Below are 20,573 nucleotides of genomic sequence, written 5' to 3'. Positions count from 1 at the left end.
CTCGGGATAAGATCGCCACCTCGTGGCCCGTGTGAAAACTGCAAGTCTGTGCCTGGCTTCTGACTTAGAAATGTAATGTGAGCCCAATGGGTGATTTTAGATGATCTCATAGCCTTTCTAAAAACAAAATTAAAAGAAATAGGTGAATTAATTTTATGTATATATTTTATTTAACTCAGTATATCCAATTATTATCATTTCAACATGTTTTAAAATTATTAATGGTATATTTTACATTCTTTTTCTCATACTAGGTATTTGAAGTCCAGTGTGTAACTTGCACTTACTGCACATCTCAATTAGGATGCTAAATTTTCATCAGGAATACTTGATCTATATTTAAATTTCATAAAATATTGCAGTTGAAAAAGTAGATTTGCATACCCAAGTGGTTTCCAATTAGGCGTTACACTGAAAAGTATAGTTAAAAAATTCCATGATTAATTGGGAGTCTGTCTCCGTTTGCAAACAGACCCTCTGTAGGGCAGGGTGTGCTTAATGGGCCCTGCTGAGGCTGCCCCATACAGTATTCTTTTTTTTTTTTACTATTTGTTTATTTTAAATTTTTTAAATTGAAGTATAGTTGATTTACAAGGTTGTGTTAATTTCTGCTGTACAGCAAAGTGATTCAGTTATACATATATATATATTCTTTTTCATATTATTTTCCATTATGGTTTATCACAGGATATTGAATATAGTTCCCTGTGCTCTACAGTAGGACCTTGTTGTTTATCCATCCTATATATAATAGTTTGAACCTGCTAACCCTAACCTCTCACTCCATCCCTCTCCTACCCACCTCCCCCTTGGCAACCACCAGTCTATTCTCTATGTCTGTGATTCTGTTTCTGTGTCATAGATAGGTTCATTTGTGTCATATTTTAGATTCCACATATAAGTGATAGCATATGGCATTTGTCTTTCTCTTTCTGACTTACTTCACTTGGCCCATCCAGTGTTCCTGTTCTTCCTTAGGCACAATTAGGGCATATGGCCAACCTTCTCTGTCCACAGATCACCTAGCTTCCTATTTAACTGACATGTCTGGACCGATCAGAAGAGGATGGTCATCGTTCACATCTGGAGAGTGTCACATCGTTCACCAGTCACTTATCAGCCGACATCTGTACCCACAGCTAGCGGACACGGTGATGAGCTGCGCAGACGCCCCCCAGCGCTGACCCACAGCCCAGCTGCAGGGAGTGTTGCCCACAGACAGCCCTCAGCCGTCAGCCCTCTCTGGCAACTTCCTCAGCTGCAGAGAATCTTCCTGACCGAGGTCATGCTGCCTTTCTGGGCGGCCCACATCCCTGATTGGTCAGCTGGGTTTTAAAGGCCCATCCCTTCCCTTCCCAGGTGTTGATCCTGGAAGCACTCCCTGATACACTTCCTGGTGCTGACCTTCATCTCAGAGTCTGCTCCCCGGAAGCTCGAATTGTGACTCTTGGTACCAGGAGTGGGTGGACTCCAGAAAGCAGGCGCTAGGACGGGATTCTGGAGTTGGACCGCTCTCTGCCGGCTGTGGCCGTGAGGACACCTTCCCCCTTGGTAGGGGCGGCACCGCCCGCGGCACAAGGTAACGATGAAATTGTTCAGACTTCCACCCCTGACAAACTGGGATGGTAGTCTGGTGGGAGAGGATTCACTAGTGGGTTTTCCCATATGTCAGGAGTTGGTGAAATACGGGGGGGTGGAGGGAGAAACTGTAAGGCTGGTGAAACGGCGTAGCTGTTGCTAAGCGCAATTCAGCCTTCAGAAAAAGGAAAGGAAAAGCCTTGAGTGATTCATAGCCAATTAAAAGCTAGGCGTGAAGGCCAGAGAGCCTCCCTGGGAGCGCAGAAAGAGCTGCCCAGCCTCCGCGGCTCCCTGGTGAGAAAGCTGAGCCCAGGGTCCAGGGTGTAGTCGTAGAGCAGCTTAAACGTTCAAGCTAGGCGGGTCTGCCAGGCCAGGGTCAGGGCCCTGCAGGACCGCAGGCTCCTCAGCACAGGCCCCACCTCCACTCCTGGAGGTGTGCTGGGCCTGATAAGAGAGGAAAGAAACCGTGTCCCAAGGGAGCTGCAGGACCTCGCCAGCAAGGCCAGGTGAGCCCTGGATCAAGTGGGGTCAGAACATAAAATCAGATAAGGGAGAGAGTACTGATTTGGGAGCCCTCTCCCAGGACACAGGATTTAACACCCTAGCCGGGTCCCCCAGGGATGGTTGCCCACTTGCTGCCTGGATGGCTCCTAGAAGCCAGAAACCAGCCCTGGACCCCACTAAATGAGGGCCGCATGCCAGAATGACCAAGTCAGACGGTGGAAGAAGGGATTTAAGGCTGAGAGAAGCGGGCGTGGTAGGGTGGCCGTGCTGTGTAAAGCAGGATGCCCAGTGGCTGCCTTCCACGGGAAGGCCCGGAAGGCGCACCAGAGTAGGAAGGAATGTGCTGGGGGGAGGGGCACCAGGCTGGCTGAGAAGTTCACCGCCCCCCCCCCCCCGTGCCCTCTTTAGGCCAGCCTGGGCGGTAGGAGACGCTGCTACAAGAAGCTGCCAGGAGGATGCAGTTACCGTGATGGTGGCAGGGCGGGACGCGCAGCTGGGTCCTGGCCCACAGAGTGATGGAATTGGTTAAGAGGGCCTGGAAGCACTGGGGCAGAATAGATGGACTGCTACCGGGGGTCCTGCTCAATCTGTGTGATCGAAAGAAATCAAGGACGGGTGACCAGCAGGCTAAGTGGCCAGTAAACAATTCGGCATTCTGCGGCACCTCCAACTTGTCTCAGGCCTCCTTTGCCTCAACCAGAGTTTGATGCTTCCTCCTCTGAGGTCTCACAAGCCTTGTATTCCCCTCTGCTAGAAACTAATTGTGCTCCACTGGATTCACCTGTTGACTAGACTGGACTGTGGGCTTTATGAGGCAGGAGCCGTTCCTCTGCTTACGCCACAAAGCAGTGCTGCTCATCACGAGCGAGGTTCCCGCAGCGGGTCTCCAGCCCAGCTGCGGCAGCATCACGTGGGGGTGGGCTGACTCTTTACCTCGTCGTGCGACTGGCAACGTGTTTATGTGATGTAGTTGTCTTTGAAGTGGATATCTCAGCAATCAAGAGTTTATCAGGCACTTGCTTTAAAATTAAAAAAACCCAACCAAACAGGGACTTCCCTGGCAGTCCCGTGGTTAAGACTCCACGCTGCCAACACAGGGGGCTTGAGTTCGATCCCCGGTCGGGGAACTAAGATCCCACATGCCTCACAGTGCGGCCAAAAGATTAAAACAAAACAAAACACCTCACTGTCTGGCACTTACACTACAATCCACCCTGTGATGCTGAGGCATCAGAGTCAGTGGTAAAAGGACATTAACAGCCTGGGTAGCAGATAAGTTAGAAGTCAGGGGGAGGGCACATTGTAACCTACGAAGTACACCTCTAAATCCTAAATGTACAAATCCTATAATAACATACAATCTGCGATGTTGTTCGTAGCTATTGTCGCAAACTTAAAGCGTCCAGCCACGAAAATAGGTGAGTGATCTCGGGGACTCTGGGAATCTGTTCGAAGATTTGGGTAATATTTCAACATCTGGGCAAGTGAAGTGGTGAGGTCTCTGACGTGGTGGTGTGTCCCTGGGGTGTCATCTCTGGTGCAAGAGGTATAGGCGTCTCCAGTGGCAAACTTGGGCTGGGGCCGTGTCGTCTGAGATGGTATCCTCTCCAGCGATGAGTCCATCTCAGAGGTGAGGTGCTGTGGAGAGGCAGTCACCCCGGCGACCCTCCCATGTGGCTGTCAGTTGGGGTACTGGTCATGGGCTGGTCGTAGGCTACCCTGATGTGACTCGGAGGTTTCCCTGAGGACTGAGCTGCCTATCTGCTACTGCTCCCTAGTGAACCTAACTGTGAAGGGCTCCCCGGGGTCTTCAGGGGCACATTCGGCCATGGCATAGGCAGCTGCCCTTTCATCTCCCAAGGAGCTCATCCAAAGCACGTGAAGATCCTGCGCACATTTATATTCCAGGCTAGAGAGGATCTTAGGAATGCTATTTCCTCGGACCGATCCTTGAGGGCAAAGGAGAGACCATGAGATCACAGTTCCCATAACCAGAGGGGTTTTATGTACAGGCAATAGCAGGGCCAGCTGGTAGCAATGTTCCATGCATAGGAAACCGGAGGCGAGTGTCATTCAGACACTGCTTCCAGAGGACCAGTTGCCTATAAAGGGATTCCATCCCTTGCCCCAGGCTGGGTGGCGTAGTGGCCTGAGCCCTTCTCAGTAGGGCTCTCCAACACTCCCTGCTTCTCCACCAGGTGGTGCAATTGCTCTGCACGATGGTTGGCCCGAGGGGTCTACCAGTAACCCCATCACCCGGGCCAGTGCAAAGTCATAAGAATAGTCACAGCCACTGATGCTTGATGAGCTTGGGCGGGCGGGGTGGAGGTTCCGTGGCTGAGCTATTTGTATATTGATGAACGGCTGAGTGGTGATGCTTGGGGAGAAAGCTGTGGGTTGTGGGTTAGGGTGTCTAGCATGGGGGTACAGCCGTGACGTGTAGCTTTCTCACCATATTCTCGTCTCCAAGTTGGGCTCAAATCTACCGAGCAGAGAGTTTCTTTCCCTCTTTCAGACACCCAAAACTGTGTCAGGGGTTGGTCCGCAGGCAATGAGTTCTACTTCCTGTGAATTAGCAGGAGATCTCTTTTCATCTGCCAGCCCTTGCAGCCTCTATAAACAGGGAGAGCGACCAGCATGGTGGTGACCCCTCCTTTGTCAGGGCTTTAGAAGAAATGATTTCGCACTAACTTGCTGGGCTTCTGGCCTGGGGGACACGCACTGATGAGGGGTCACATGGGACTACCTGCCCTCAATCAGGTCACCAGCGTGAAGCAAATGATGAAATGATGGAAAAACCCTAGTGGAAGGGGGGAGTAGAGTCAGAGGACAGAATAAAAAGCACCCTGTCTTGGAGGGTGAAAGCTTGAGGATTGCCGGAGATGACTGAAAGTGGAACTTCGGGGTGGGGGGTGGATAGTAATTGTTATGTGGGATAAGAAGGCCCCGGGGGTGAGAATCAAGCAAGATGGGGCCCTAGCTTCATCCATTTCAGGGACCACTTGCTTGTAAGGAGAGGCTCTTTAAGGAGGCCATTCTGGGAATTCCCTGGCAGTCCAGTGGTTAGGGCTCGGTGCTTCACTGCTGGCCCGGATTCAATCCCTGGTCGGGGAACTAAGATCTGCAAAGCTGTTCGGCATGGCTCAGCACGGCCAAAAAAGAAAGAAAATATGCTGTTCTCGTGCTTGGTGAGGCCAGCAAAGTGGGTGCCCGGGTCAGAGTCAGTAATGTCTAGTGATGCAAAGGGCACAAGACAAATGTAGTCAGGAAAGGCCTGTTTGAGGAGGAACCCTGGGCGGGGGTCGAGCAGAGGGGTCCTGCGTGTCAGCAGCGAAGAGTGTGTTGACAGGAGGGGGCAGCGGCCAAGGAAATCAACCTGCCCGAGGGAGTGGTGGGTCTCCCCAAGGAACATGTCCCCATCCTCCATAATGGGAACAGAATAGAACTGGTGAGTAGGTTAACGACTACTGAGGATGCTTCCTGGACCCGTTGTATGTCCTCAATGAGTTCTATGATATTAGGAGTTGAAGCCTTAAGCGGGGAGAACCTGAACCTGAGCATTGACGTTTCCAGTGTCAAGGGTGAGGCGCCATCATTAGTGGCTGGCTTAAGTACCAGCCACATGGGGCTATTGCAAAGGAGACTGTGGCCCTAATGACTCTCAGCTGAAGCATATCTTTATTTTATGTATGTATTTATTTAAAATTTATTTTTAGTTTTGGCTGCGTTGGGTCTTCGTTGCTGCACGCGGGCTTTCTCTAGTTGCGGCGAGCGGGGTCTCTTCGTTGCGGTGCGTGGACTTCTCATTGCGGTGGCTTCTCTTGTTGCAGAGCACGGGCTCTAGGCGTGTGGACTTCAGTAGTTGTGGCATGCAGGCTCAGTTGTGGCACACGGGCTTAGTTGCTCCGCGGCACGTGGGATCTTCTCGGACCAGGGATCGAACCCGTGTGGCCTGCATTGGCAGGTGGATTCTTAACCACTGCGCCACCAGCGATGTCCTATGTATTTATTTTAAAATATTTGTTTATTTGGCTGTGTCGGGTCTTAGTTGAGGCATGCAGGATCTTCACTGCAATGTGCGGGATCTTTAGTTGCAGCATGCTAATTCTTAGTTGCTGCATGTGGGATCTAGTTCCCTGACCAGGGATCGAACCCAGACCCCCTGCATTGGGAGCTCGGAGTCTTAGCCACTGGACCACCAGGGAAGTCCCTCAAGCATATCTTTAATCATAGGACATGGGCCTTCAGTGCCCTGTTTACATCAGTATTGGAGAATGTTTACCATCTTGACCCGGAGAAAGAGTCACCGGTGCCCAATTGGCGAGTCCTACCAGCGAAGCCAAGAGCTTGGGCTTAGTCCATGGGGCATGGTGTTGTGTCAATGGACCATGCCTGCAATAGGAAAAGAAAAAACCAGGGGGGCACCACCAGAGGTAGCCAGCTGTTTGAGATGAATGGTCCCAATAGTTACATCCGAATGGGTTTTTACACCTTTGATTGATTTATAGGCAACGGACTTCCTTTTAGGGAATTTAGAGGAATTGCCTCGAATGACAGTGACTTGGGCCCCAGAGCCTAATAGGGCCAAAAAGGACTAAATTTTTATTGTCCCAAATGGACCACCAGAGTGGTATAAGGATGATTGTCCTCAGGAGGTGGGACAAGCCTCAGGGAGCTGCCAGTTTTCTAGGGTAGGGGCTTAGGTGGCTGCCAGCCCTGGAGGTTAGGGAAGCAGGCAGAGGGAGCATCGGGGACAGGCTCGGGGTCAGGAGGTGTCTGTGTGGCAGGAAGGTGGACAGCAGAGGGAGGCTGTAGCTGGAGAATTCAGGTTTCAGGGCCTGGAGTTGAGACTGGCTACCCAGAGGTCAAGTGGCCAGGACCCCTGAGTTTTTGGAACTCCCAGTAGAGGCTTGCCTAAGTATTCCCATAAGGCTTCCCTAAGTAGTCCCATAAGTATTCCCATAAGAGGCAACTTATTGTCTAAGTTGGGGGTTTGTTGAAGAGGGAGTGGGGAATCTTTTTTGTTGAGGGAAATTTGTTCAAGGGAGACCCTTCCAGGGCAACTGGAGTAGAGGGCCATGAGTCTGTAACCTAAACCAGTAAAACAGCCTAGCAAAATTTGTTTATTCGAGAACAGCAAAGAATTGCGATCTGGGACATGCACCTAGTGCAAACCACATGGAAGTCCAGTAAAACAAAGGAGAGGAACCTCTTTCCTAGAGAAGGGGAAGTTGGGAGGGGCTGTTATAAACCAAAATCCATTGGGGGAAACTGGGAGTTTGAAGTATAGGGGCTTTTCATGGTTGAGTGGTGACAGTCTCTCATTGTGAAAAGAATTCTCTGGACTCAGGGTCAAAGTGGGACTCTTCAGGGTTGGAAATGAAGGGGTCATTTGGGTCACTATGGCCATGGAAATAATAAACCCATTTGTGATATTGTGACTGATAATAAGAAACAAATATTTGCTCTTCATCCCGATTTCTAGCACAGAGCTCCTAAGACTCTTAGAATTTCTGAAGTGATGAGAGTCATAAAGGTGTCTTTTTTATGTTAATGAGGTGACTTTTGGAACTCACCTAAGGTTGGGAGCTGGTTGCTGGAGAAGCCAATCATGTGATTAGAGGGATCTGACCTCCAGGGAGGTTGAATCAACCATGAAGCAGCCATAAAACCCCAAAAGGACGGGGTTTGGAGAGCTTCTGGGCTGGTGAACACGTGGAGATCCAGGGGGAGTGGTACACCTGGAAAGAGCGTGTATACTCTGTGCCCTTCCCCATACCTTGCCCTGTGCATCTCTTCCATCTGGCTGTTCCTGAGTTATATTCATTCATTCACTCATTTATTTATTTATTTATTTATTTATTTATTTTTGGCTGCATTGGGTCTTCATTGCTGCATGTGGGCTTTCTCTAGTTGCGGTGAGCAGGGGCTACTCTTCATTGCAGTGCTCAGGTTTCTCATTGTGGTGGCTTCTCTTGTTGTGGAGCACGGGCTCTAGGTGCGTGGGCTTCAGTAGTTGTGGCGTGCAGGCTCAGTAGTTGTGGCACACGGGCTTAGTTGCTCCGCGGCATGTGGGATCTACCTGGACCAGGGCTCGAACCTATGTCCCCTGCATTGGCAGACGGATTCTTAACCACTGCACTGCCAGGGAAGCCCGGCAGGCGGATTCTTAACCACTGTGCCACCAGAGAAGTCCTCTGAGTTATATTCTTTTTTAAAAAAATTTATTTTATTAAAGTATAGTTGATTTACAATGATGTGTTTATTTCTACTGTATAGCCAAGTGATTCTGTTATACATATGTATATATATATATACACAAATTCTTGTTCATATTCTTTTTCATTATGGTTTATCACAAGATATTGAATATAGTTCCCTGTGCTATGCAGTAGGAACTTATTTATGTATTCTCTATATAATAGTTTGCATCTGCTAATCCCAAACTCCCAGTCCATCCCTCCCCCCACCGCCTTGGCAACCACGAGTCTGTTCTCTGTGTCTGTGATTCGGCTTCTGTTTAGTAGATAAGTTCATTTGTGTCATATTTTAGATTTCACGTATAAGTGATATCATCTGGTATTTGTCTTTCTCTTTCTGACTGACTTCAGAAAGTAATCTCTAGGTCCATCTACATTGCTGCAAATGGCATTATTTCATTCTTTTTTATGGCTGAGTAATATTCCATTGTATATATGTACCACACTTCTTTATCCGTTCATCTGTCAATGGACATTTAGGTTGTTTCCATGTCTTGGCTATCGTAAATAGTGCTGCAATGAACATTGGGGTGCATGTATCTTTTTGAAGTATGGTTCTCTCTGGATATATGCCCAGGAGTGGGGTTGCTGGATCATATGGCAACTATAGTTTTAGTTTTTTGAGGAACCTCCATACTGTTCTCCATAGTGGCTGTACCAATTTACATTCCCACCAACAGTGTAGGAGGGTTCCCTTTTCTCTACATCCTCTCCAGCATTTGTTATTTGTAGACTTTTTGATGATAGCCATTCTGACCCACGTGAGGTGGTACCTCATTGTAGTTTTTTTTTGTTTTTTATAAATTTATTTATTTATTTTTGGCTTAGTTGGGTCTTTGTTGCTAGGCGTGGGCTTCCTCTAGTTGTGGCGAGCGGTGGCCACTCCTTGTTGTGGTGGACGGGCTTCTCACTGCCGTGGCCTCTCCTGTTGTGGAGCACGGGCTCTAGGCATGTGGGCTTCAATAGTTGTGGCACACGGGCTCAGTAGTTGTGGCTTACGGGCTCTAGAGCGCATGCTTAGTAGTTGTGGCTCACGGGCTTAGTTGCTCCGCGGCATGTGGGATCCTCCTGGACCAGGGACTGAACCCATGTCCCCTGCATCGGCAGGTGGACTCTCAACCACTGCGCCACCAGGGAAGCCCCTCATTGTAGTTTTGATTTGCATTTCTCTAATAATTAGTGATGTTGAGCATCTTTTCATGTGTCTGTTGGCTATATGTAAGTCTCCTTTGGAGAAATGTCTATTTAGGTCTTCTGTCCATTTTTTGATTGGGTTGTTTGTTTTTGATATTGAGCTGTATGAACTGTATGAGCTGTTTGTATATTTTGGAAATTAAGCCCTTGTCGATCGCATCATTTGTAAATATTTTCTCCCATTCTGTGGGTTGTCTTTTCATTTTGTTTATAGTTTCCTTTGCTGTACAAAAGCTTGTAAGTTTAACTAGGTTCCATTTGTTTATTTTTGCTTTTATTTCTATTGCCTTGAGAGACTGACCTAAGAAAACGTTGCTACAATTTATGTCAGAAAATGTTTTGCCTATGTTCTTTTCTAGAAGTTTTATAGTATCCAGTCTTACATTTAAGTCTTTAAGCCATTTCGAGTTTATTTTTGTGTACGATGTGAGAGAGTGTTCTAACTTCATTGATTTACATGTGGCTGTCCAGCTTTTCCAACACCACTTGCTGAAGAGACTGTCTTTTCTCCATTATGTATTCTTGCCTCCTTTGTTGCAGATTAATTGACTGTAGGTGTGTGGGTTTATTTCTGGGCTCTCAACTGACTACTGTTCTGTTCCACCTGACTTATATTCTTATATAATAAATCCAGTGAGTAAAAATGAGTTTCTGGAGTTCTGAGAGCCACTCTAGCAAATTAATTGAACCCAAGGAGGGGGTCGTGGGAACCTCTGATTTATAGCTGGTTGGTCAGAAGCACAGGTAACAACGTGGACCTGTGACTGGAGTGTGAAATGAGTCGGGGTGCTGTCTGGTAGGACTGAAGCCTTAAAATGCAGAATCTGAGGCTACCTCTGCTACCAAACTCGGGTCCAGTTGCCACTGCTTGAAAATCAATACTCAGGAGGCAAGTGTTAGGAGAAATGAAAAATGTTCCTTTTCCTAATGTTCCTAATCAGAAAGCTAGCATCCTGGAGAGAAGGCAGACTCGTGTCCCAAATCTAACTCTGAAGATTATGCTTGGCCATAGAAGTTTGTTGTTTTGTTTAACAGGTATAATAGGTAAAAATCTTTGTTTACTGATTTAAATTCTCTTAAAATATAAAAAATAGAATGGTTTCCTGAATTACAGCTTTTGGCCGTAAGTAAAGGTCAACACAGAGAACAATAAGCCCAAACTTTCTGTAGCAACTTTTACTTTCCCCTAAAAAGAGAGTCCATTTTCATACAGAGACATTCATTTAGATGAGACACACATTAGGTTTTTTCCAAAGTGCCCAAACTCACGTAATTCCTGTAACTGAGAATTATAATGAGAAGCATGCATTAACTTAAAAGTACTGCAGGCGATGGCAAATCCTGAAGAGTTCCCGGTTTCTGTGACAGGGTAAGAATTCGACTAGTACATACTTGAACTAGAATCCAGGCAAAAATGCTCTAAAACTTCATCTACTGGTTTGTAATTCATTAACATATTGTAAGACTGTTATTCAGATCCAGTTATGTGGTAATAAGACCTGAGAGTGTTTTGTAAAAGTTTATTTTAAAAATCCCCAGATAAACTCAATTTGCTAATTTTCCATTCTATTATCTGTATTTTTCTTTGTTTCATCTGTCTCCTTTTCTTTCCACAAATTCCCAAGGACAATCCCTAAAAAAAAGTATTAGTCCTATTGTTCTGTTGGAGGTGAATTTATCCCAGCACTCCTCAGGTCTGTGCATGTCCAGAGTGTAAATCTGGTGAGCCAGATGGGCTCCTGCTGCAGCAGCCGGAGCAGTGTAGTAGGGCACAGTCTGACCGTTGTTCGCTCCCACCAGGCTCAGTGCCCCCAGCATTGCCACACTGAAGCCACCGAGCCACTGCTTGGTATCTTCACAGAACAGCACTGCCGTGGACTTCAGCACGATCAGAGCATCATCTGTCTTGTCCTGACGAGCATAGATAGTATCTTATATGAGTCCACATAATTCCAGAAAAATAAAGAGGGAGGCAAACATATGGATCACAGGAGCCCTTGATAGCAGACCATCCAAGTAATGCTCCCCAATTAAAAGTCAACCCCAAGGCTAATGGAGACCAGTATGTAATTCTCTTCATTAGCGGGTAGGTGATGACAAGAAGTAGGGATGCTGCTCCAAGAGCTATACTGTAGTAATTCAGACACAGAAGAACACCTAGTGCCAAGTTCAGCTGTTCCCCGAGAAAAACAAAGGATTGAAAAGTTGAAATGTCTCCAGTAGCTATTGGGTGACTCGCTGTTCCTGGAACCTTTTTATCATAGTCCTGGTCCCACATGTCATTAATAGTACAGCCTGCTTCACGCAGAAGAACAGCTCCAGTGCCAGAGAGGGATAACACGTACCAATCCGGAAAACAACCTGGTTGGGCTGCCAAAGCAGTGCTCCGAGTACATGGCAGGTGCCGCAGCCAGATTCCGATGGGCTTGTCCAACCGCATGAGAAACAGGTGGGGCTGCAGACGGTGGGGCACAGAATTCACGATCCCCGCGGCCGACAGGCTCAGCCGACGCCCGCCCGGCCCCGGCCCCGCCGAGGGCCGCCAGTCTCCCGTGTGGAGCTCGCGGGCCGCGTGCGCCAAGGCCAGGGAGCGGCCGTGTGAGCCCCATAGCCACGCCTGTGTCCTGGCCCGCAAGCCCCACGCCTCCCGCGCCCAGCATCGGCCATGGAAGTTTTTAAAGGGAAAAGGGGAACTGGTCTCAGTTATTCATTGAAATAGGGGATCAGACTTGTCACCATCTCCCACTGCATGCAGGCTTGTCGACCTTTCTTTAGATGCTATCTTGTTCACACAGTTTGAGAGATTACTGAAGGGGAAGCTAGGGAGGAGATCTGGTCATCTGTTAATTACTTATTCTTCCTTTCTACTTCTTTGATCTATGGAAAGAACCAACAGGTTAGGCATGGTATTGTGTGATCAAAAGTTAGGAAAGTTGGTGGGGCTTCCCTGGTGGCGCAGTGGTTGAGAGTCCACCTGCCGATGTAGGGGATGTGGGTTCGTGCCCCGGTCCGGGAGGATCCCGCATGCCGCGGAGTGGCTGGGCCCGTGAGCCATGGCTGCTGGGCCTGCGCGTCCGGAGCCTGTGCTCCGCAACGGGAGAGGCCACGGCAGTGAGAGGCCCGCGTACCGCAAAAAAAAAAAAAAAAAAGTTAGGAAAGTTGGAAGCACAGTGGTTAAGAATCCACCTGCCAATGCAGAGGACATGGGTTCCAGCCCTGGTCCGGGAAGATCCCACATGCCGCAGAGCAACTAAGCCTGTGCACCACAACTACTGAGCCCACGTGCCACAACTACTGAACCTGTGTGCCTAGAGTCCATGCTCTGCAACAAGAGAAGCCACCACAATGCACCACAACGAAGAGTATCCCCCACTCACCACAACTAGATAAATCCCGCGTGCAGCAATGAAGATGCAACGCAGCCAAAAATAAATAAACAAAATAAATAAATTTATTAAAAAAAAAACAAAGTTAGGAAAGGTGTGCTTGGGCCGGAGATGAGTAGAGCATGGGGGTGCCTGGCTTAAGGTTAGTTAGAATATAGCTTAGCTAAAGTGACAAGACAAGGTGCCTCCTGCAGAGAGCTCTTTACTGCCAAGAGCTCTTTCCTGACAAAAGCTGCTTACATCTCCAGGTAGACGGCCTCAGAATGGAGTTGTTTGGTGTGGGGGAAATCTCCTCACACATACGATGAAAATTGGGTTCAAACTCAGGGACCTCCAGGGGCCTGCAGCCAGAGACCCTGGGACCTGGATCCACCCACCAGCAATCCAGCGCTAGACCCAGGACCCCCTGGGCCTCAGCCCCACCCACCAGTGGGCCGACACCAGCTCTGGGACCCCTGCAGCCAGAGATCCCAGGACCTGACTCTGTATGCTGGTGGGCTAGTACTGGCCCCAGGACTTGGTTTCACCCACTGGTGGGTGGGCACCAGCCCCAGGATCACTGCAGCTCTGCAGCTGGCCTTGTCAGGACCCAACTAACACACCAGCCCCAGGGCTCCTTGGGCCCCAGCTGTGCCCACCAGCAAGCCAACACCAGCTCTGAGACACCTTGCACTCCTCAGCCAGCCACTCCAGTTTCCAGCCCCACTCACCAGTGGGCCAAGTCCAGCTTTGGGACATCCCGGAACCTGCAGTCAGCCATGTCGGGAACTGACCCTAACCGCCAGCAGGTTGGCAATGGACCTGGGAGCCCCAGCCCCACAGCTACTCACCCTAGAACCCCATTCTGCCCACCAGTGGGCCAGCAGTAGTCCTGGGACCCCCCTCCCCCAGGCTTCCACCGCCAGCTGCCTGTGACCCAGCCCTGGGAACATGGCTGGCACCCTCTGCACAAGGAGGACCTGGCAACCAACTGGACCAGGGGCCAGCCACGCCTAGCAGACCACCCACATAGTCAACCCACCACAACAGAAGGACCCACGCAGCCCTCATGGACATAGGGGCACCCCTAGGGCACATAACTCTGGTGACCAGAGGGGAGTGTGCTGCTGGGAGGCTTAGGACATCTCCTACAAAAGGCCACATCTCCAAGGTCAGGAAATAATACCAATGTACCAGATACACAGAAATAAAAACAGCAAAATGATGTGGCAAGAGGAACATGTTCCAAACAAAGGAACAGGATAAAACCCCAGAAGAAGAACTAAAAAAAAGCTTGTGCACCGCAATGAAGAGTAGCCCCCACTTGCTACAACCAGAGAAAGCCCATGTGCAGCAATGAAGACCCAATGCAGCCAACAACAACAACAAAAAAGTTCAAGGTAAGGATCATAAAGATGATCAAAGAACTCGAGAGATGAATGGATGAAAACAGTGAAAAGTTTAACAAAGAGTTAAACAAAGAGCCTTTATATTTATAAAGAAGAACCAAACAGAGCTAAAGAACACAATAACTGAAATAAAAAATACACTAGAAGGAACAAAAGTAGATTAGATGACAGAGGAACAGATCAGTGAGCTGGAAGACAGTAATGGAAATCACTGAAGCTGAACAGAAAAAATAAAAAGAAGTGAGGACAGTTTAAGAGAATTTGGGACAACATCAAGCATGCTAAAATTCACATGATAGAGATCCCAGAAGGAGAAGAGAGAGAGAAAGGGACTGAGAATGTGTTTGAAGATAGAGTAACTGAAAACTTTCCTAACCTGGGAAAGGAAACAGACATTCAGGTCCAAGAAGCACAGAGAGTCCCGAACAGAATCAACCCAAAGAGAATCACATCAAGACACACTGTAATTAAAATGGCAAAAATTAAAAACAGAGAATCTGGGCTTCCTTGGTGGCGCAGTGGTTGAGAATCTGCCTGCCAATGCAGGGGACATGGGTTCGAGCCCTGGTCTGGGAAGATCCCACATGCTGCGGAGCAACTAGGCCCATGCGCCACAACTACTGAGCCTGCGCGTCTGGAGCCTGTGCTCTGCAACAAGAGAGGCCACGACAGTGAGAGGCCTGTGCACTGAGATGAAGAGTGGCCCCCACTCGCCGCGACTACAGAAAGCCCTCGCACAGAAACGAAGACCCAACACAGCCAATAATAAATAAATAAATTACAAAAAAACAAACGAAAAAAACCAGAGAACCTTAAAAGCAGCAAGGGAAAAGCAACAAGTTATGTACAAGGGAACTCCCAGAAAGCTATCAGCTGACTTTCCAGCTGATTGGAGGCAGGAAAAAGGTGAAGTACTGGCTGCTCTGTACAGGCATATCTGAGTTACATGCTTCTTCAGGGGTGCATGTTCAGAAAATGGTGGTGTTAGCATGATCTGAGGGTGGAGATTTTGGCCCTGACATCAAAAACTCATCCATTGGACACTTGTGCAGGCCCAGCAGGAGGGTCCATGGTGCCAGTCAGTTTGAACTTGGCAAGACTAACTCCATGTTCCTGAAAAACAAACTAACCATTACTATAGTGACCCTTGTATCACAGGTGTTATCTGTTGGGGGTGGTTAAAGGAGTCTTACCATAAGCTATGTGTCTAAGCTATGTGAAGCTTGGAGGGTATACAATTTGCAGGAACATTTAAGACAAGCTTGATTGGTGAGGGCAGGTTATGGGATGTTACTAAGCAAGTTAGAGTTTAAGGGATCGAACTCTTGACTGCCCTCGGTTTCCACCTCACTGTGGTAGACATTTTCATATGAAATCCTGGTGGACTGGATACTTATTAATAACTAAATGGGATTCTAGTAATGTGCCAGTATCTTTTGACTTTTAAGATTGTTTTGTTATAAAGGATTCATGTTTGAAGACCAAGGGATGGACTGTGTGAAAGGAAAAGCAAAATGGAGTTGCCATTGCTAAGAGAGCCTGGAGGCCATTAAGGAAATGTGGCTTATACACATCTCAGCCTGGATGGAATCTGACCTTTTGACCACTTACTGTCCTAATGGAGTCATTCAGAACATCTGCCAGAAACTCAAGATACTTATCAGACCCTTACCCTAAAATAACTCATGATAGCCTATCTACTTACTGGACCCTACCCTAAAATAACTTGATTCCTTAAGGACAAATGTTTTCCAACTTGTGTCAGAGTTGATCACAATTCTTGCCAGGCAACTTTTAACTTTGTGGCTTTTTGCCTCTGTAAGCTGTGACTCTTCCTGGAAACACTCTTTTGGTTTTGCTTGATTCTGTGTCTCCTGAATTGGAATTCTTAGGACGCCCAGTAAACTCGTTTCTTATTTGCAGCCTCCTGCACTATTTCTTGGTTGACAACTGTGAAACTGTGATTTATAATAAATAAATATTTGATCCTCATCCCCATTTCTGGCACAGAGCTCCTAAGACTTTTTTGTTGTTCTTGTTGTTTTTTAAAATATTAAAGTGTAGTTGATTTAGTGATACAATATGTTAGTTTCAGTTGTACAGCACAGTGATTATATATATATATATGTACTTCTTCAGATTCTCTTCCCTTATAGATTATTACAAAATGTTGAGTATAGCTCCCTGTGCTATACAGTAGGTCCTTGTTGTTTATTTTATTTTATTTATTTTTTTGCAGTTCTATAATTTTATTTGACAATCAGCAGTTAGTGTTCATCCACATTAACTGTAGATTTTTCAAAGTGGTGACAGGAACATAGGTAACCAACATATAGAGCTTGTTTGGTGACTCTTCATCTTCATTATGTTTTCTGAACAAAAATATCGAACACTTCACGAATTTGTGGGTCTTCCTTGTGCATGCTAATCTTCTCTGTATCCTTCCAATTTTAATATATGTGTTGCCAAGGCGAGCACTCTGCTTTATATATAGCAGTGTGTATATGTTAATCCCAACCTCCTAATTTATCCCTCCACCCCACCTCCCTTTCCCCTTTGGTAACCATAAGATTGTTTTCCATGTCTGTGAGTCTCTGTTTTGGAAATAAGTTCATTTGTATTATTATTATTTTTTTTAGATTCCACATATAAGTGATATCATATATATATATTTTAACATCTTTATTGGAGTATAATTGCTTTAAAATGGTGTGTTAGTTTCTGCTTTATAACAAAGTGAATCAGCTATACAGATGTACATATATCCCCATATCTCCTCCCTCTTGTGTCTCCCTCCCACCCTGCCTATCCCACCCCTCTAGGTGGTCACAAAGCACTGAGCTGATCTCCCTGTGCTATGCGACTGCTTCCCACAAGCTATCTGTTTTGCATTTGGTAGTATGTATAAGTCCATGCCACTCTCTCACTTCGTCCCAGCTTACCCTTACCCCTCCCCAGTGTTCAAGTCCGTTCTCTACGTCTGTGTCTTTATTCCTGTCCTGCCCCTAGGTTCTTGATAACCCTTTTTTTTTTTTCAGATTCCATATATATGTGTTAGCATACGGTATTTGTTTTTCTCTTTCTGACTTACTTCACTCTGTATGACAGACTCTAGGTCCATCCACCTCACTACAGATAACTCAATTTCATTTCTTTTTATGGCTGAGGAATATTCCATTGTATATATGTGCCACATCTTCTTTATCCATTCGTCTGTGGATGGACACTTAGGTTGCTTCCATCTCCTGGCTATTGTAAATAGAGCTGCAGTGAACATTGTGGTACATGACTCTTTTTGAATTATGGTTTTCTCAGGGTATATGCCCAGTGTTGGGATTGCTGGGTCGTATGGTAGTTCTGTTTTTAGTTTTTTGAGGAACCTCCATACTGTTCTCCATAGTGGCTCTATCAATTTACATTCCCACCAACAGTGCAAGAGGGTTCCCTTTTCTTCACACCCTCTCCAGCATTTATTGTTTGCAGATTTTTTGATTATGGCCATTCTGACCTGTGTGAGGTGATATCTCATTGTAGTTTTGATTTGCATTTCTCTAATGATTAGTGATGTTGAGCATTCTTTCATGTGTTTGTTGGCAGTCTGTATATCTTCTTTGGAGAAATGTCTGTTTAGGTCTTCTGCCCATTTTTGGATTGGGTTGTTTGTTTTTTTGATATTGAGCTGCATGAGTTGCTTGTATATTTTGGAGATTAATCCTTTGTCAGTTGCTTCGTTTGCAAATATTTTCTCCCATTCTGAGGTTTTTGTCTTGTTATTGGTTTCCTTTGCTGTGCAAAAGCTTTTAAGTTTCATTAGGTCCCATTTGTTTATTTTTGTTTTTATTTCCATTTCTCTAGGAGGTGGGTCAAAAAGGATCTTGCTGTGATTTATGTCACATTGTGTTCTGCCTATGTTTTCCTCTAGGAGTTTTATAGTGTCTGGCCTTACATTTAGGTCTTTAATCCATTTTGAGTTTATATTTGAGTATGGTGTTAGGGAGTGTTCTAATTTCATTCTTTTACATGTATCTGTCCAGTTTTCCCAGCGCCACTTATTGAAGAGGCTGTCTTTCCTTAGTTTTTTTTTTTTTTTTTGGCCATGGCTCACGGGCCTAGCTGCTCCGCGGCATGTGGAATCTTCCCGGACCAGGGCACGAACCTGCATCCCCTGCATCGGCAGGCAGACTCTCAACCACTGTGCCACCAGGGAAGCCCTGTCTTTTCTCCATTGTATATCCTTGCTTCCTTTATCAAAAATAAGGTGACCATATGTGCGTGGGTTTATCTCTGGGCTTTCTATCCTGTTCCATTGGTCTATATTTCTGTTTTTATGCTAGTACCATACTGTCTTGATTACTGTAGCTTTGTAGTATAGTCTGATGTCTGGGAGCCTGATTCCTCCAGCTCCGTTTTTCTTTCTCAAGATTGCTTAGGCTATTCGGGATCTTTTGTGTTTCTATACAAATTGTGAAATTTTTTGTTCTAGTTCTGTGAAAAATGCCATTGGTAGTTGGATAGGGATTGCATTGAACTGTAGATTGCTTTGGGTAGTATAGTCATTCTCACAATGTTGATTCTTCCAATCCAAGAACATGGTATATCTCTCCATCTGTTTGTATCATCTTTAATTTCTTTCATCAGTGTTTTATAGTTTTCTGCATACAGGTCTTTTGTCTCCTTAGGTAGGTTTATTTTTAGGTATTTTATTCTTTTTGTTGCAATGGTAAATGTGGGTGTTTCCTTAATTTCTGTTTCAGAGTTTTCATCATTAGTGTTTAGGAATGCAAGAGATTTCTGTGCATTAATTTTGTATCCTGCTACTTTACCAAATTCACTGATTAGCTCTAGTAGTTTTCTGGTAGCATCTTTAGGATTCCCTATATATAGTATCATGTGATCTGCAAACAGTGACAGCTTTACTTCTTCTTTTCCGATTTGGATTCCTTTTATTTCTTTTTCTTCTCTGATTGCTGTGGCTAAAACTTCCAAAACTGTGTTGAATAATAGTGGTGAGAGTGGGCAACCTTGTCTTGTTCCTGATCTTACTGGAAATGGTTTCAGTTTTTCACCATTGAGAACGATGTTGGCTGTGGGTTTGTCATATATGGCCTTTATTATGTTGAGATAAGTTCCCTCTATGCCTACTTTCTGGGGGGTTTTTATCATAAATGGGTGTTGAATTTTGTCAAAAGCTTTTTCTGCATCTATTGAGATGATCATATGGTTTTTATTGTTCAATTTGTTAATATGGTGTATCACATTTATTGATTTGCATATATTGAAGAATCCTTGCATTCCTGGGATAAACCCCACTTGATCATGGTGTATGATCCTTTTAATGTGCTGTTGGATTCTGTTTGCTAGTATTTTATTGAGGAATTTTACATCTATGTTCATCAGTGATATTGGCCTGTAGTTTTCTTTCTTTGTGAAATCTTTGTCTGGTTTTGGTATCAGGGTGATGGTGGCCTTGTAGAATGAGTTTCGGAGTGTTCCTCCCTCTGCTATATTTTGGAAGAGTTTGAGAAGGATAGGTGTTAACTCTTCTCTATATGTTTAATTCGCTTGTGAAGCCATCTGGTCCTGAGGTTTTGTTTGTTGGAAGATTTTTAATCACAGTCTCAGTGTCAGTGCTTGTGATTGGTCTGTTTATATTTTCTGTTTCTGCCTGGTTCAGTCTCGGAAGGTTGTGCTTTTCTAAGAATTTGTCCATTTCTTCCAGGTTGTCCATTTTATTGGCATATAGTTGCTTAGTAATCTCTCAGGATCCTTTGTATTTCTGCAGTGCCAGTTGTTACTCCTCCTTTTTCATTTCTAATTCTATTGATTTGAGTCTTCTCCCTTTTTTTCTTGATGAGTCTGGCTAATGGTTTATCAATTTTGTTTATCTTCTCAAAGAACCAGCTTTTAGTTTTATTTATCTTTGCTATTGTTTCCTTCATTTCTTTTTCATTTATTTCTGATCTGATCTTTATGATTTCTTTCCTTCTGCTAACTTTGGGGTTTTTTTTGTTCTTCTCATTGCTTTAAGTGTAAGGTTTGGTTGTCTATTTGAGATGTTTCTTGTTCCTTAAGGTAGAACTGTATTGCTATAAACTTCCCTCTTAGAACTGCTTTTGCTGCATCTGATAGGTTTTGGGTCATCATGTTTTCATTGTCATTTGTTTCTAGGTATTTTTTGATTTCCTCTTTGATTTCTTCAGTGATCTCTTGGTTATTAAGTAGTGTATTGTTTAGCCTCCATGTGTTTGTATTTTTTACAGATT

At 45.7% G+C, this 20,573-nt stretch overlaps 1 protein-coding gene and 2 pseudogenes across 5 annotated transcripts in view; 1 reads left to right on the top strand and 2 right to left on the bottom strand.

Moving 5' to 3' along the window:
* Positions 1 to 1,340: 1,340 nt before the first annotated feature.
* Positions 1,341 to 20,573, top strand: part of LOC149744701 (uncharacterized) — a 105,810-nt gene continuing 86,577 nt past the window's right edge. Inside the window, exon 1 of one of the 5 annotated variants that reach the window (XR_016391022.1) lies at positions 1,341 to 1,579. The gene's annotated coding sequence lies outside the window, so the exon portion shown is untranslated. Of the gene's footprint in view, positions 1,580 to 7,414 lie in introns of those variants that run through there. The other 4 variants (XR_016391021.1, XM_089903314.1, XR_016391023.1 and 1 more) reach the window with 4 other exon arrangements.
* Positions 10,205 to 12,196, bottom strand: LOC111179705 (4-hydroxybenzoate polyprenyltransferase, mitochondrial pseudogene; annotated as a pseudogene).
* LOC115802528 (U6 spliceosomal RNA) lies at positions 16,689 to 16,788 on the bottom strand (annotated as a pseudogene).

The sequence above is a fragment of the Delphinapterus leucas genome, chromosome 20 (assembly GCF_059928025.1).
Source record: "Delphinapterus leucas isolate spDelLeu-1000000601 "Yukka" chromosome 20, BTC_Dleu_Yukka2, whole genome shotgun sequence".
In the NCBI taxonomy this organism is placed as follows: domain Eukaryota; kingdom Metazoa; phylum Chordata; class Mammalia; order Artiodactyla; family Monodontidae; genus Delphinapterus; species Delphinapterus leucas.
This window is presented reverse-complemented; position numbering and strand designations above follow the sequence as displayed.